Source organism: Myotis nattereri, assembly GCF_964212035.1.
Source record: "Myotis nattereri genome assembly, chromosome: 10".
Taxonomy (NCBI): Eukaryota; Metazoa; Chordata; class Mammalia; order Chiroptera; family Vespertilionidae; genus Myotis; species Myotis nattereri.
In genome coordinates, this window is record NC_138085.1 from 18,678,015 (window position 1) to 18,694,381 (window position 16,367).

Genomic DNA, 16,367 nt, shown 5'->3' on the forward strand with positions numbered 1-16,367 from the left:
AAAAAGAATGTATATTCTACTGCTTCAGGGTGAAATGCTCTGAAGATACCAATTAAATCCATTTGATCTATTGTGTTATTTCTGTCCACACTTTTTTTTTTTTAAAAGACTAGGTGTGAGGCCGCCCTGTGCAAGGGTGAGGCAGTGCCCAAGTCTTCCCCCCCCCCCCGTCTTCTCCCTCCCCCCCAGCCCCCGCCCATCTCCATCCCCCCCCAGCCTCTGCCCATCTCCCTCTGCCCCCACCCACAGGGGCCCCAGCCCAGGAGGAGGTCAGGGCTCAAGTCTCCCCCCCGCCTTCTCCCTCCCCCCCCAGCCCCCGCCCATCTCCCTCCCCCCCCAGCCCCCGCCCATCTCCCTCCACCCCCACCCGCAGGGGCTCCAGCCCAGGGGAGCCAGGTGAGCATGTCACACACTAGGGCGAAGGGAACGCTTCACTGATTTCAGTGTCACCCTTGCGCAGGGGCCACCCTAATCTCCTCTGTATCATTCCAGCTTTACTATATGTGCTGCTGCTGCTGCTGCTGCTGCTGCTGCTGCTGCAGAGTCCAGCACCAGGCCACTCTTTGCTTCTTGATTTTCTGTGCGGAAGATCCAGCCATTGATGCCAGTGGGATGTTCAAATCCCCTACTACGTCTGTATTATTGTTGAACTCTCCATTTATGTACATCAGGATTTGATTTACACATTTACTTGCTCTTATGTTGAAGAAATACATGTTTGCAAGGGTTATATCCTCTTGTTGGATTGCTCTCTCTTTATCATTCTGTGGTGTCCATTCTTATCGCTCAATACAGCCTTTGTTTTAAAGTCTATTTTGTCAGCTATAGGTTTACCTCCCCGGCTTATTTTTCATTTGTATTTGCATGAAATACCTTTTGCCATCCCCTTGCTTTTTGTCTGTATATCTTTCATTCTGAGGTAGGTCTCTTGTTGACTGCATATATATGGTTCTTGATTTCTTATCGATTCAGCTACCATGTCTTTTAATTGCAGCAGTCAAGCCACTTACATTTAAAGTGATTGTTTGTAGATATGTTTTATTCTTTTAACTCTGTTTCCCTTTTATTCCTTCTTGATAGTTCTTATACTAATGGTTTGGTGGTAACACACTTCTTTTGCTGTTTCTTGTCTGGGAAGCTCTTTATTTCTCCATCAATTTTAAATGACAGCCTTGCTGGGTAAAGTAGTCTTGGTTGAAGGTCCTAGCTTGTCATTATTTTGAATATTTTGTGCCAATCCCTACTGGCCTGGTATGTTTTTGTAGAGAAATAAGTTGACAGTCTTATGGGAGCTCCCTTGTAGGTAACTGACCGTCTTTCTTTTGTTGCTTTTAAGATGTCCTGTCTTTAATCTTTGTCATTTTCATGATGATGTGTCCTGGTGTCAAGCCTTTTTGGGTTCATCTTGTTTGGGACTCTGTGCTTCCTGGACTTGTGTGTCTCTTCCTTCACCAGGTTAGGGAAGTGTTCGGTCATTATTTCTTTTAATATGGTGTAGTCCCTTAACCTTTCTTTTGTCCTTGTACTCCTATAATGTGGATGTTGTTAATGTTTCATGTTGTCCCAAAAGTCCCCTAAACAGTCCTCATTTTTAAAAGTTCTTTTTTTCTTTTTGCTGCTTTTGTCTTCTGTGACCCTGTCTTCCAAATCACTCATTTGATTCTCTCCTTAATCAAATTATTTATTTTCTCTAGTGTATTCTTCATTTCAAAGATTTTACTCTTTATTTCTGACTGGATCTTTTATATGGCTTAAATGTTCTTTTTCATGCCTACTATCAGTTTTCAAGTTCCCACTGATTTCATCCATTCTTCACCTAACTTCAATTAACTATCTGGAATATTGCTTGCCTCACTTTGTTTAGCATTTTTTCTGGATGTGTCCCCTGTTCTTAAATTTGGGGCATGTTTCTTTGCATTTTGGCTGCCTCTGTGTGTTTGTTTCTTTGTGTTAGAATCCAGGTCTTGGTAGTGTGGCTTCGTGTAGTAGGAGTCCTGTGGAACCCAGTGGCAATTTCTTCTTGATCATCTGAGTTGAGTGCTCCAGGGATGTCCCGTGTGTGTTATGTGAACCTTCCTGTGGCAGTTGATTCTTGATGGCTGTTGGCCCATTCATGTACTGATTCGATGCTCAGGCTAGTTGGCTGTGACCACAGTGTACCCTGCCTACAGTGTAGTGTATGAGCTGCTGACAGGTGTTGACCACGTGGAGCACAATTCATCTCAGCGGGGTCTGGTGCCTGCCTAGATCTCTCTTTGGATATGCCGCTTCTGAGGCTAATTGTATCCTTCTCTGATGTGCTCTGAAGCTGGCTATCGGCTTGTTGGTCCTGGGGCTTCCTGGGAGGGACTCTGGTGCTGAACAATGTCAGATGCTTGATGTGACTCTCCCAGGGCAATCTATTTGCATCTACAAAGCAATTCACAATTTGTGACAGCCTCTGCTGAGGCCCAGTGAGCACAGGAAGGTCCAAGCAGGGCACCAAAGCTGGCTTTGACTAGCACTGAGCCTGGGGACAGGTCAGCAAAAGTCCCAGAGCACACCATGTTCTGCCTCCCTGTCTGCCTCCATCTGCCGGGTGCCTGTTTCTCTCAGTTAATGAAAGAGTCTCTGGAAGCACTCAAGTTGCATGAGGTAGGTTCTCAGGGAGTCCCCAGGTAGAGGTGAGTGGTGTTCACCAGATGGATGCAGGTTCAAGCTCAGTGTCAGTGTTGGGTCTGAGGCCACTCAGCAAATGTCCCAGGGTATACCACGTCCAGCTGCCACCCGCTGGGTCCTCACACATCTTTGAGCAGTGTACAGAAGACACAGACCTGGCATTGTTTGTAGGAGGAGAATGAAAAATCAAAAGAGGCTGCTTCCCAGGATTGAAGATGTCTGGAATCTGTAGTCTGAGATCAGCCGTGTGAGCTTAAGGGCTTTGCAGAGGGTCTGTGGATTCTCAAAGGCCAGAGAGCTGCTTCCTGTTGTAGATGACTCATGGATCCCCTGGGATGCCACAGGGGAGCGAGAGCATGGTGGGATCATGCAGGTGCACTCCAGCCATCACGTAGTGAAAAGTAGAGTCCCCTCATGGGTGGCTGATTTCAGCAGATTCATCCCTCCATTTCTGTCCTAAGAGAACTGGAGCTCTCTCCAGACTTCCGACCACATGCATGCTCACTGGCTTCCCGGGCAGCACTGTCCCTGCCTTCTTTCCTCAAGGCTGGGCGAGCCAGGCTGGCTGGAGTGTAGGGAAGGGAGGATAGAGGTCCATTTGGAGGGTTGAAATGCTGTGAGAACTTTTAAGGTTTAAATTGATTTTCTCTGTGTCTGCTCCCACACTACAACTAAGCAGCCAAAGTGATGCTTAGCTCACTCTCAAGGAAGCACAGTTCTGCCCTGCACCAGTGCCACACATCACCAGAGCAGTGAAGGGAGCTACTGGAGGAAGAAGACAGGGCATTCCTCTCCCAGCAGTGTAACACCCTCACAGGCATGATTCTGTCTGGAGAGCTGACCCCTGCTGGAGCGCTTAAGGCTTTTAGGCACAGAGTGTAATGATCTGATTTATATTTTTTAAAGATCACTCTGATTTGCATTTGCATTTTTATTAAAAATTACTTCTTTAATTTTTTTTTCAATTAGGGATGACATTCAATATTAGTTTCAAGTGTACAAAATAGTGGTTAGACATTTATATAACATATAAAAGCATCTCCTGATAAGTCTAGCATGGGATATCTTTGAAAAGGGTATTAATCCTATTCACGAGGGCTCCACCCTCATAACCTAATCAACCTCAAAAGACCCACCTTTTATTTATTTTTAATCAACCTTATTTGGGTGACATTCATTAATAAAATTGCATAGGTCAGGTGTGCAATTCTCTAATGCAGCATTTGTATATCGCATTGTGTGCTCACTGGCTTCAGGTCAAGTCTCCTTCCATCACCATTTATCCCCCCTATGCCCTCTTCTCCCTCCCCTACCTGTCACCCACCAACCTTAGCCCCTACTCCCCACACGCCACCCCCACCCGCCACCCCACACCCCACACCCCCAGCCCCGACCTGCCTCACCACATCCCCAACGCACAGCCCCCATCTGCCACCCCCAACTCCCCTCCCGCCAGCTCTCATCCCCCAACACTACCCCTCACCCCCACCTCCCACTCTTACCCCCAACCCTACTCCCCACCGGCCCCCCCATCACGCACCCCACACCCCACACCTCCCATCCTCCACCCCCAACTTCCCAGCCCCCACCCCCCACCCCCCTTCCCCTGCTTGTGATTTGACATTTGAAATGATATTTGAGATGTGTCTTGAGAGCACAGGTAGGATTTAGACAGATGAAGAAGGTGAGAATATGCTTCAGGTACAGGGAGTGGACATTCGGCCTGGAGGCAGGAGAGATGAACACTGGACAGACCAGAGCATATGCCCCTCAGATGCCTGTGAGTGAGGGGTCAGGGCAGGGAAACAGAAGACCCTGCATGGAGGGAAAGGGCAGAGGGATAAGGGGACCAACCACAGAGTGGTCAGAGCAGGAGAGACAGCAGCCCCTCCATGGGAAGGCAGGGCAGCAGGGTCAGGGGACCAGGGGAGGGGCCGATGGACAGGTATGAGAGGGAATGCTGCCAAGGGGCAGGGCTGGGGGCAAGGGCTCCACCATGGGGAACAAGGAACTCTCCATAGAGGGGTCTGTTTCCCCTGTTACCTATCTCTACTCCCATGTCCCCCGTTCCCTGGCCCCTCCATGGATGGTGCCCTAACCCCCCTATCTTGCTCAGACTATGTGGGGTCCTTTGCCCTCCCTGCCCTGCTACCTCCCTGGAGGATGCCCTCTCCCCCCTGCCCTGCCATCTATTTCAGGACCTGTGCTAAAATCCTTGCTGTCTCAAAGTAGGCCTCCCTATCCCCCCAGCCTCTCCTCTCCATGGAGGCTTCCCTATTCCCTCTCATGCATGCCCTGTCCCTCCATGTAGGATTCTGTCCTCTCCCTGCCCTTCTCCCTCAAACTGGGGCTCCCTTTCTCCACTGCTTGCCCCCTCAAAGTGAGGTTCTCTGTCCCCCTGCCGTGCCCCCTCCATGAAGGAAACCTTCCTCCCTGACCCTCCCCCTCAAAGTGGGGTTCTCTACACCCCTGCCATGCCCCATCCATGGAGGGTACCTTCTCCTCCCTGCCCCTCCCCCTAAAGTTGGGATCCCTGTCCCCCTGCCCTGCTCCCTCAATGGATAGTTCTGTCTCCTCTGTGCCCTGCTCTCTCAAAGTGAGGTCCCCTTTCCTCCTGCCCTACCCTCTGCATGGGGATTACCTGTCCAACTGCGCTGCCCCCTCCCCATAGAGGTTTCCTGGTCTCCCCTCTCCTCCCTGCTCTGCCCCCTATAATTGGGGTTCCCTTCCTTCCTGTCCTCCCCACTGCATGGAGGGTTTCCTGTACCCACTATTCCATCCCTGCAAGTGCAGTTCCTTGTCCCCCAGCTCTAACTCCTTTCTGAAGGTTTCCCTGGCCCCCTGCCCTGCCCCCTCCATGAAGGTTTCCCTGTCTCCTGCCCTCCACCCTCTATGGAGAGTCCCCTCTCCTACCTGCCCTGTCCCCTCCATGGAGTGTGCCCTCGCCCCCCTGCCCTGTCCCATCCATGGAGGGTTTCCTGTTCCTCTGCTCTGCCCCCTCCAAGGAGGGTCCCCTCTCCTCCCTGTGTGGCCCATCCCTGTTGGGTTACCTGGCAAGCCCCCCCCCCTCGAGTCCTGCCCCCTCCATGGATGGTTCCCTGCCCCACCTGTTCTGTACCCTCCATGGAGGTTTCCCTGTCACCACTGCCCTGCCCCCTCCCTGGAGGGTCCCCTCTCCTCCGTGCCCAGTCTACTCCAAGGAGTATGCCCTCTCCCCCGAGCCCTGTCCCATCCACGGAGGGTTCCCTTATCCTCTGCTCTGCCCTCTCCATGGAGGGTCCCTTCTCCTCCCTGCCTTGTCCTCTCCAAGGAGAGTCCCCTCTCCTCTCTGCCCAGTCCACTCCATGAAAGTCCCCACTTTCCCTGCCCTCCCTCCTCCATGGAGAGTCCCCTCTCCTCTCTGACCTGCCAATCCTTGGAGGGTCGCATGTTGCCAGTCCCCACTGCCCTGCCCCATCAATGGAGAGTTCCCTGCTCCCCAAACCCCCTGCACTTCCCCCTCCATATAGAGCACCCATTACCACTATCCTTCCCTTCCTTGGAGGGTCCCTTCTCCTTCCTGCCCTGTTACCTCCACGGAGGGGTCCCCCCTCCTCCCTGTTTGGCCCATGACTGTAGGTTTCCCTTTCCCCGTCTCTGCCCTCTCCTCCCTGCCCTGTACCCTCCATGGAGGGATCCTTCTCCTCCCTGACCCATGCCCTCCGTGGAGGGTCCCTACTCCTCCCTACCTGTTCCCTCCGTGGAGGGTTCCCAAAACCCTACTGTCCCCCTGCATGGAGAGTACCTTCTCCTCCGTGACCCGTCCCCTCCATGGAGGTTCCCATCTCCTCCCTGTCTTGTCCCCTCCATGGAGAGTCCTCTCTCCTCCCTGTCTGTCCCCTTCATGGAGAGTTCCCATCACCCTACAGTCCCCCCTGCATGGAGGGTCCCAATTTCTCCCTGCCCTTCTCCATCATGGAGGGTCCCCTCTCCTCCCTGCCCTTCCCCTCCATGGAGGTATCCTACTCCTCCCTGACCCATCCCCTCTATTGAGGGTCCCCACCCCTCCTTGCCTGTTCCCTCCATGGAGGGACCCCTCTACTGCCTACGTGTCCCTGAAAGGAGGGTACCCTCTTCTCCTGGCCCATCACCTCCATGGAGTTTCCCCTCGCACCCATGCCTGTCCCCTCCATGGAAGTTTCCCTGCCCCCACTGCCCTGCACCCTCCATGGAAGGTCCCATCTTCTCCCTACCCTTGCCGCCTCCATGGAGGGTCCCATCTCCTCCCTGCTCTCTCCCCTCCATGGAGGGTCCGCTCTCCTCCCTACCTGTCCCCTCCATGGAAGGTTCCCCACTGCCCTGCACCCTCCATGGAGGGTCCCATTTCATCCCTGCCCTTTACCCTCCATGGAGGATCCCCACTCCTCCCTGCCTGACACCTCCATGGAGGTTCCCCCTCCTCCCTGCCTGTCCCCTCAATGGAGGGTTCCCATTCCCCATGGCCCTGCACCCTCCATGGAGGGTCACCTTTCGTCCCTGCCCCGTACCCTCCATGGAGGATTCCCTTTGCTCCTGGCCCTGTCCCCTCCATGGAGGGTCCCCTCTCCTCCCTGCCTGTCCCTCCATGGAGGGTTCCTAGTCCCCACTGCTCTGCATCCTCCATGGAAGGTCGCTTCTTCTCCCTACCCTGTCCCCTCCATGGAGGGTCCCCTCTCCTCCCTACCCTCACCCTTCCATGGAGGGTCTTATCTCCTCCCTGCCTGACACCTCCATGGAGGTTCCCCCTCCTCCCTGCCTGTCCCCTCAATGGAGGGTTCCCATTCCCCATGGCCCTGCACCCTCCATGGAGGGTCACCTTTCGTCCCTGCCCCGTACCCTCCATGGAGGATTCCCTTTGCTCCTGGCCCTGTCCCCTCCATTGAGGGTCCCCTCTCCTCCCTGCCTGTCCCTCCATGGAGGGTTCCTAGTCCCCACTGCTCTGCATCCTCCATGGAAGGTCGCTTCTTCTCCCTACCCTGTCCCCTCCATGGAGGGTCCCCTCTCCTCCCTACCCTCACCCTTCCATGGAGGGTCTTATCTCCTCCCTGCCTGATCCCTCCATGGAGGGTCCCCTCTCCTCCCTTCCTTTCCCCTCAATGGAGGGTTCTCTCTCCCCCGTTTTTTTCCCCTCCATGGAGGGTCCCCTCTCCTCCCTGCCCTCTCCCCTCCATTGAGGGTCTCCTCTCCTCCCTGCCTGTCCCCTCCATGGAGGGTCCCCTTTCCTCCATGCCCTCTCCCCTCCATGGAGGGTCCCTTCTCCTCCCTTCCTTTCCCCTCCATGGAGGATCCTCTCTCCACCCTGCCCTGCCCCCTCCATGGAGGTTTCACTGCCTCCCCTACCCTGCCCCCTCCATGGAAGGACCCCTTCCCCCTGCCCTGCCCCATCCATGCAGGGTCTTCTGTTTCCCTGCCTGGTCCCATCACTCACAGGCTCTGCGAGGCATGTGCTCTGGTCCCCAGTGTTCATCTGTCCTGCCTCCAGGCCGTGTCCACTGTCTGCACCTGAAGCACATCTCACCGTCTTCATCTGCCCAAATCCTCCCGGGCTCTCAGGACACATGTCAAATATCATTTCAAATGTCAAATCACCGAGTGATCTTTAAAAAATATAAATCAGATCCCCCTATTCTCGTGCCTAAAAGTCTTCCTGCTGTGACAGCAATTTCAACCCACACTAGGGCCCTCTATGTCCCCCCGCCCCCCGCCCCACGCTCTCTGCTGTTCCCATCCAGCCTGGCTGTCCTTGCCCTGGGGCACTGCCTCTCCTTTTGGGGTGGCTTCCCCAGGTCTCCATGGGGACAGCTCTGTCTCAACAGCCATGTCTCAGTTTAAACATGTTGGGGAGCCCTTTCCTGAGCCTGCTAGGGAGTCACTCTGCTCTGAAGCCCCCATGTAGCCCTATGGTATATCACCTGGCAGTAAGTCACAATACTAACAGAGGTCAGAATGCTAAGACAGGTCATAGAGGTAACCTAGCCACCATGCCAGGTCAGCCATGTGGGCCAACCTCTCAAGTTTTCTGGTGGTGGTGTTGTTAAAAATCAGTGAATAAACATTTATTGACCCCAACATACCAAAGGCCCTCTACAGAAACCACAGGAGGTGTGGCTCTCCTGGGTCCTGGCCCTCAGTAACCAGGTGTTCTTCAAAGTGAAAACTGGGTTGGGAGGGTGTGTCAGAGAAGCCAGGGAGGGACTCCACTTGAGTTGCTGGCTTTGAGGCTGGAGGAAGGGATCAAAGGCCAAGATTTTTGGGAGCCCCAGGAATCTGGGAGTGGCTTTGGCAGGGACACAGAAGGGAACTGTGCCATAAGGAATGGATTCTGTCACCTCCCCATGTGCAGGCCCCCGAGGCCTCCTGGGAGGAGGGCAACCCAATGAACCACCTCAGGTTTCTGACCCACAGCACCTGGGACCCCACACTTTGTCCTGTGAACCACTGCGTTTAAGGTCATAGGTCAGGGCACCAATAGAAATCTTTTGCGTCCCTGTGGCTCCCTAGTCATATAAGCTAAGTCTATTTTCTTCATGGCTCTTCCTATCTTCTGAAATAAAGTGTGGCCTTGGTTCTTGTTCAGCTGTCTGTCTCTCAGGCCCTCTCAGCACCTGAAAGGTGACCTGTGAAGGCCCCGCCCCCAAGACCCAGGTAGACAGCACACACTTGCTGAATGATTTCCTGAGCAAAGAGCTCTTTTAGATTTCATAAATTTTTTATTTGTAATAAACCTGATTCATTAACATGTACATACATATGATATCTTCATCCTCTTTAGGACATCCCACATAGATTCATGAATTTTTAAAATATCTTAATTTTTTGGTCAAAACCCGCGTCTCAATTTCTTGTTCAGAAATGCAGTAGCTGCTTTGTGACCTGCCTCGGGGAGGAGAGGGTTCTGACTGCAGACCAGGTTCACGCCAGGATGTTGCTCCTGTTCCTGGTCCTTCACAGGCCAGTCCTTTGGCCTCTGGTGGCCAGTTGACCCATGATGCGCCCTTACACCTCATCTCCTATTCACCAGCCTGGTGTTGCTTCCTGTGTTGGTCACAAGGTGCAATATACAGATCCTGTAACATAGAACCCACACCTGAAACCTATATGTTTTTGTTGACCAATGTCACCCCAATGGATTTAATATATAAAAATATTAAAAAAAAAACAACAACACACACTTTAGTTATTTTGCAGATTGAAACTGGTTCAGGGAGATGAAGTGACTGGTCTGAGGTTCCCCAATATTCCCACTGCCCATGATTCTGAATGCCCAGCACTTTCTTGTCTTTCTCCCATTAGACTTCAAAGGTCCTGCCTTTTAAAAATCCAAAGGAGCTGCAAAAACAGTAGGAAGCTTCAAACCTCCTTTGGAAAGCACACTTTAAGTCAGCAGAGTGGAACATCTTCTCTATGAGTGTTTCTTTGCTTCTTTGTTCATTCATTTGCCAAATGTATGTTTTACAGACATTTCTAGAACTGACCTTTTCAGTACTGGATCTCCCTCTCAGAAGGTGCCTAGGCCTGTGCTAGGACCAAAGAGTTCCCAGTGCTGAATGGGAATTCAGCAATGACTTTTGAAGGTTTCTTTTTAAGAAATATATACAAATTCTGAATTACTTTTATCACTAGATACTAGGAAGGGTTCTCCCCTCACAAGAGCCTTTATGCTATTTTCACAAGACCCCTGCTCAGTATCTGGTGAAAGAAGCTCAGCTTACTTTACAGAAACACAACAGCTGAAACCACAGCACGATTTTTATAATAAGGAATTTCCTGCCAAAACCGGTTTGGCTCAGTGGATAGAGCGTTGGCCTGCGGACTGAAAGGTCGCAGGTTCCATTCCGGTGAAGGGCATGTACCTGGGTTGCAGGCACATCCCCAGTAGGAGATGTGCTGGAGGCAGCTGATCGGTGTTTCTCTCTCATCGATGTTTCTAACTCTCTATCTCTCTCCCTTCCTCTCTGTAAAAAAATCAATAAAATATATTTTAAAAAAAAAGAGAAAGAAATTTCCTTTGCACATTGTAGCGAGGAAGAAAAACCTTTAAGAAGAAATGTCAGATAGAGTTACAGTTTTGTATGAATAAAGATAAGTACGGATCAAAGTTGCAAATATATTCAGTATGTTTAATGTGCAGAAAAAATATAGCTTATTTATTTATTTCTAAACGGATTTTCTCTTGAGTCCCCCACCAGGGGATAGAGGGGATAAGAGCAAAAGAAAATATTTAGCTCAATTAAATATCTGAGTTCAGCCTCATGAAGGGAATCCTGTCTTTAAATGAACCCAGTGCCTTTCCCATTGGTGTTATATGGGATGGGAGGCGGAGCTATTTTGTTTTTCTGGCAACAGGGGCAGAGTATTTGTATCTCCTATTGTAGCTCAGGGAGTAGCTAGTCTGGGTCCATGTGTGGGGTCCTACTCCAAGTTTCCCTCTGGAGTTCTACTCACCCAGAGAGTGAGGACATGCAGCATCCCTGTTGGGGGCTCCCAGTCTGCCCAGATAATCCCAGGGGAGCAGTCCTCAGCCCTCCAATTCTAACCCCAGTGTCTGTGTGTCCCCCTCTCCCCTCTGAGAGTCCTGGCTGCAGAGGAGGGGACAGGAGGCATCTGCAGTTCCCTGTACTCAATCTCTTCATTTGTTCCCACAGTTACCAGAGCTCAGAAGGCATTGCTACTCCTTCCTATCCATACAGACCTTACCTGATGGAAAATTTGAGAACACTGGAAAACAGGGCACATGAAGACTTTTCAAGAGTATGTAAGTGTTTACAAAGTATTTGAGAAAATTAATTTCTAAATTCTGTTCCTTCTAGGTGCTCTTTTCAAATTTGATCTGCCTGAGGAGTCATCTGTGATTATTTTTTTTTCCATCTCACCTTTCACAGTTTCTCCTCTCATTTTAGTAAAGAAAACCATGCCTTCCCCACCTCCTCCCAGAAATCTTACCATTGCCCCTGGGGGTGACACTCTCCAGCCCTCTGAACTATGAGTGCATGCCAGCTAATGGCACTGCACGAAGCAAACTCTATCTGAGAAAGAATTCTTAGGGTAATCTGAAGGCAGCAGGAAAAACAAAAGCAGAGACTTCAGAGGTAGTTGGAGCCTTTGTCTCCTCCAGCTACACAAATGTTAAACACAGCCTGACACCTGGCCAGACAGTGTAAAATCTCACAGTGCTCAAAATGGTTGATAAAAGGGAAAAATGGATAATTTTCTGTTAAATAAACATCTGCATAATAAGAACTAAAAAAAACCTAGTTGTCTTCCATAATTCAGGCACTTTACATGTATTGTTCTAATCCCACAATGGTCCCCATGTGCCTCCCATTTTAGAAAGCAGAGAACTGAAGTCAGAGAACTGACGACAGGAGGCCAGAATTGGTGGGGCTCCAAATCCAGCCAAGTCGGCTCCCCCAGAGCAAGCTGCCTCCTGTGTCCAGGGTTTCTTGTCCTCCTGATGGAAAGTCTGACCTTCCGTTCCTAAGACACATGCTGGTGTCTTCATGAATTTCAACCAATTTCCAAAAGCACCAGTGGGAAAAGAATTTTTACGGTTAAGGACAGCAATAGGGACACAGAAGAGACTCTCATTCAGAACAATTCGAGCATAGACAATGTTTACAGATCTGCTTCCGAATAAATGAATGAATGTCACACTGGGCTCAAGGTTTAGACAGGTGCAGCTACAGAGAGAATCCAGAGACCACTCATCTGCTCTGTAGACATGGGAGCATGCTATGAATGACACTTGCCATGACACCTGTCTTGTTGACAAGAATTATGCAGACGGCTTCAGCGGATATACAAAACTTTATTAAATAAAAAAAAATCTTTAGCCAGTACCACTTTGGCTCAGTGGATAGAGTGTCAGCCTGCAGACTCAAGGGTCCCAGGTTCGATTCCGGTCAAGGGCATGTACCTTGGTTGTGGGCACATCCCCAGTGGGGGGCGTGCAGGAGGCCGCTGGTCGATGTTTCTCTCTCATGGATGTTTCTAACTCTCTATCCCTCTCCCTTCCTCTCTGTAGAAAATCAATGAAACCTATTTTAAAAGAAATTCTTTAGAAAAAAATCTTTAGTTGTTGTTTTTTAAAGTGAATTACTGAATCTTCTGAAACTTATTTTGGCTTTTGAAAAAGTTCAAAAAATTCCACATTCTTTTTATAGTTTCTTCCTTCGTTGATTTTTTTTCTCTCCAATACTGGAAAAAGATAAAAAAATAAAGGCATGTTGAAAGAAGAACATAAACTTCTCCATAATTTCACATCCCACAGTTAGATAATAGTATGATCTTTTCCCTTTGTTTCTTTGTGTGTTTTTTTTTTCCTTTTTATATAGGTATGTATATGTATGCACAGTATAAAGTTGCCAAATTTGGAATTATATATCGAAATGTGTATGCACATATATTTATAAAAATATATGTACACATACTTTTTGCTTCCTCTTGTTCTTAAAATTATACCATAAACCGTCCCGCATATTCTAAGAGAGTCCTATCTTAATGGCTTTGTAATATTCCAGCATATGTTTAAATCACAATTCAGATAACCAAAATTCTATCACTGGTCATTTAAGTTTTTCCCACTTGTTCAGTGTTACGAATAATAAAAAGAATCAGCACTTTCTAAAACTTTTTCTGTTTTTTGAATTAAAGAAAACTAATTTTAAAATCACTAAAATCCTTTGAGAATAGAAATGTTTTATTTTGCACTTTGCAGTAGAGTAGCCAGTAGCCGCATATGGCTATTGAGCTCTTGAGAGGTGGTTAGTGCAACTTAGGAGCATGATTTCACCTTTGACTTCATTTTAAATTAGCCTCATGTGGGTAATGTCTACCTTATTGGTCAAAGCAGAACTTGAGAGCGCCGAACCCTAACCACTAGGCCTCCAGGGACTGTGGTACATATAATGAACAACATAAACTGATGAACAAAAACAGATCCAGAGACAGAGAAACATCTATCAGACCACCAACCTCAGAGGGAAGGTAGGGGAGGGTGGGGGTAAGAGGGAGAGATCAACCAAAGGACTTATTTGCATGCATATCGGCCTAACCACTGGACACAGACAACAGGGTTTGAGGGCATGAGTGGGGAGGGTAATGTGGGGATAAGGACACATATGCAATAACTTAATCAATAAAGAAATTTTATACAAACAAACAAACAACAAAGCAGAACTTGAAACTTGGGAGCTCAGTGCACTGCTTTGAGAATTTGCTTGTATGCAGGAATACCCCCATCTTGTGGTCTTTTAGAATATTGCTTCTGAAATATTGGGAACTAAGGTGTATTAGCAAGTGTGAGCAAGTATTTTTTCTTATAACTTCAGAACGTTCATAAACCATAAGAGTCACCTGGTAGATTATATAAATTATCTGGAAGTTTTAAGACTGGCATGGCTAAAAGACAGTCCGCACACAGGGCAAATGAATTGCAGTGGACAGTAAATATTTAGAAAAACACTAAGAATAGAGTCACTCTTTTGATTGGGACATACGGAGGATTTTAAACAGAGGGACCTTGTTATCTCCCAAGTCCAACAGTATTACTATGTACAGATAAAGCTTCGTATGGTTATTCCTAGAATTAGTACAATTGGGACATGATCACTTTTAGGCATCAAGGATATCTTTTTCCAAGAATGGCGAAATGTGAAGAGTTCCTGGAAGTTATTACATCCTTGAAATAGCCTTGAAACATATTGTATTGGAGATTTATCCCTAAAGCACACCCCTTTTGGGGTATGTTAACCAAATATCCAGGATGCTACTTTAGCCTTTCTTTTTTTTTTTGAACTTTGAAAGATCAGATTTAATGCTGGGGTCCAACCCCAGCAGGTCCAGGGGTCCCCAAAGGTGTGTATGGAGTTGGCGAAGAAGAAATGACACATAGGCAGCGTTCAGGTGATCATCATAGCCAGGTTCTGTAGCTAGGTTCTCTTGCCATGTTCTCTCGCTAGGTTCTCCAGCCAGGTTCTCCAGGTTCTCCAGCCAGGTTCAGTCGCCAGGTTCTGTCCAGGTTCTCTAGCCATGTTCTCTTGCTAGGTTCTTCAGCCAGGTTCTGTAGCCAGCATCTGCAGCCAAGTTCTGTCTAGGATCTCCAGCCAATTCCTGTAGCCGGGTTCTGTCCAGGATCTTTTGCCATGTTCTCTCACTAGGTTCTGTCTCTAGGTTCTGTCTACTTTAGTCTTTAGGGCTCATTCTAAGCTTAGCAGAAGTAATGGGAAAAGGGCAATAAAATGAGGTCCAATGGACTTTGTGAAACAAGGCAGAATGGCCAAACCTCAAATCCCCTGCAACAAATGAGGTAAATTATCAAGCATTGGAAAGCGAATCCCATAGCTAGTTACTGGAATTTATTTAGCCATATGTAAGTAATGAGCAGCAACTATCTTGTCATCTGTAATTATTGGGAACAATCAAGTTTTTATAAGGAAGCTCAGTTTTTGTTTGGTTTCAACGTCTCACATTGGCCTTGGAACAGTTCCCTGTTGCATTAGAACAACTAATACATCTATTGTGTTTCAATAAAAGCTATTGGCTGTTATTTATTTTTCTTTTAGGATAAGTTAGTCATAAATGACTATGGTGGGCGCGCTGGGGCTGTGGTCTCTTCTCCACATCCCGCAGGGAGGGGGAGACTTGAACCGGTTCGAGCAAGTTAGGAGGCTCTTTGGAGTTTAAAGAATAATGAAAGACAGACATAAACTAGATTAAAAGCTTGGGCTGGGTGTGGTGTCTGCCCTTTGACTCCAGGGACAGACAGAGAGAGTCTGCCCTCTGGAGGGACAGGCACAGAGAGAGCCAGCTCTGAAAGCTGTTTATTATATACTCCAATTACAGGAAGTTACATCACATCTGGGTGGGCCTGAGACATCATGAGATCCATCCCCTTAACACTGGGCCAGAGAGTCAGACTGAGTGACATCCAATCTTTTGACTGGTCCCGCCCTCAGGGCATGGCTCTGACCTTGCCCTGAGTCCCAGCTGATGTCTATTAAGCCAAGTGTATTCTAAGGGCCCTTAACAAATTAGTGATTCTCTGATAAGTCATCAGAACCCAATGATTAACATCAATTTTATTTTATTTTTTTGGTGGTATGTGCAGATTTGGTCTGCATTTACACCATTCACATTTCTCTTGTCAACAAATAAAAATAAATACTTCCATAGCCATGTTGCCTTCCTTTTTTATGAAAAGTAATATTTATGGTACAGAAAACATTTAATAGATGTAGAATAAACAGTGTACAATAAACAGTGATCATATCTTGCCCTCTTTCTTTATATTTTCATTTTTTAAGAAATAAGGAAACACTCGGGCTGGGTAGCTCAGTTGGTTGGAGCATCGTCCCATACACCAAAAAGTTTCAGGTTTGATTCCCAGTCAGGGCACATACCTAGGTTTCTGGTTCAATCCCCAGTCATGGTACATACAGAAGGTAGCATTCAATGATTCTCTCTCACATAGATGTTTCTCTCTCTCCCTCTGACCCTCTTTCTCTTTCTCTCACTCTTAAATCAATAAAATTATCAGGTGAGGATTAAAAGAAAAAGAAAAAACACAACACAATAATAAAGAAATAATACAATACAGTAATAGTCTATATCATGTTCAGTCCAGTTTCTCTTTATATTTACATTATAAATTTTCTAATCATTTTTCTAATTTAGGTCTTTAATCATTTGTT

The 16,367-nt window shown here is 48.1% G+C and overlaps 1 long non-coding RNA gene across 1 annotated transcript in view; it reads left to right on the plus strand.

The window, feature by feature from the left end:
* LOC308525985 overlaps window positions 1-12,478 on the plus strand; it is a 43,972-nt gene extending 31,494 nt beyond the window's left edge. The window contains exon 10 of the long non-coding RNA XR_013996505.1: window positions 11,322-12,478. This is a non-coding gene — a long non-coding RNA (uncharacterized lncRNA). The remainder of the gene's footprint in view (window positions 1-11,321) is intronic.
* The last annotated feature ends 3,889 nt before the right edge of the window (window positions 12,479-16,367 follow it).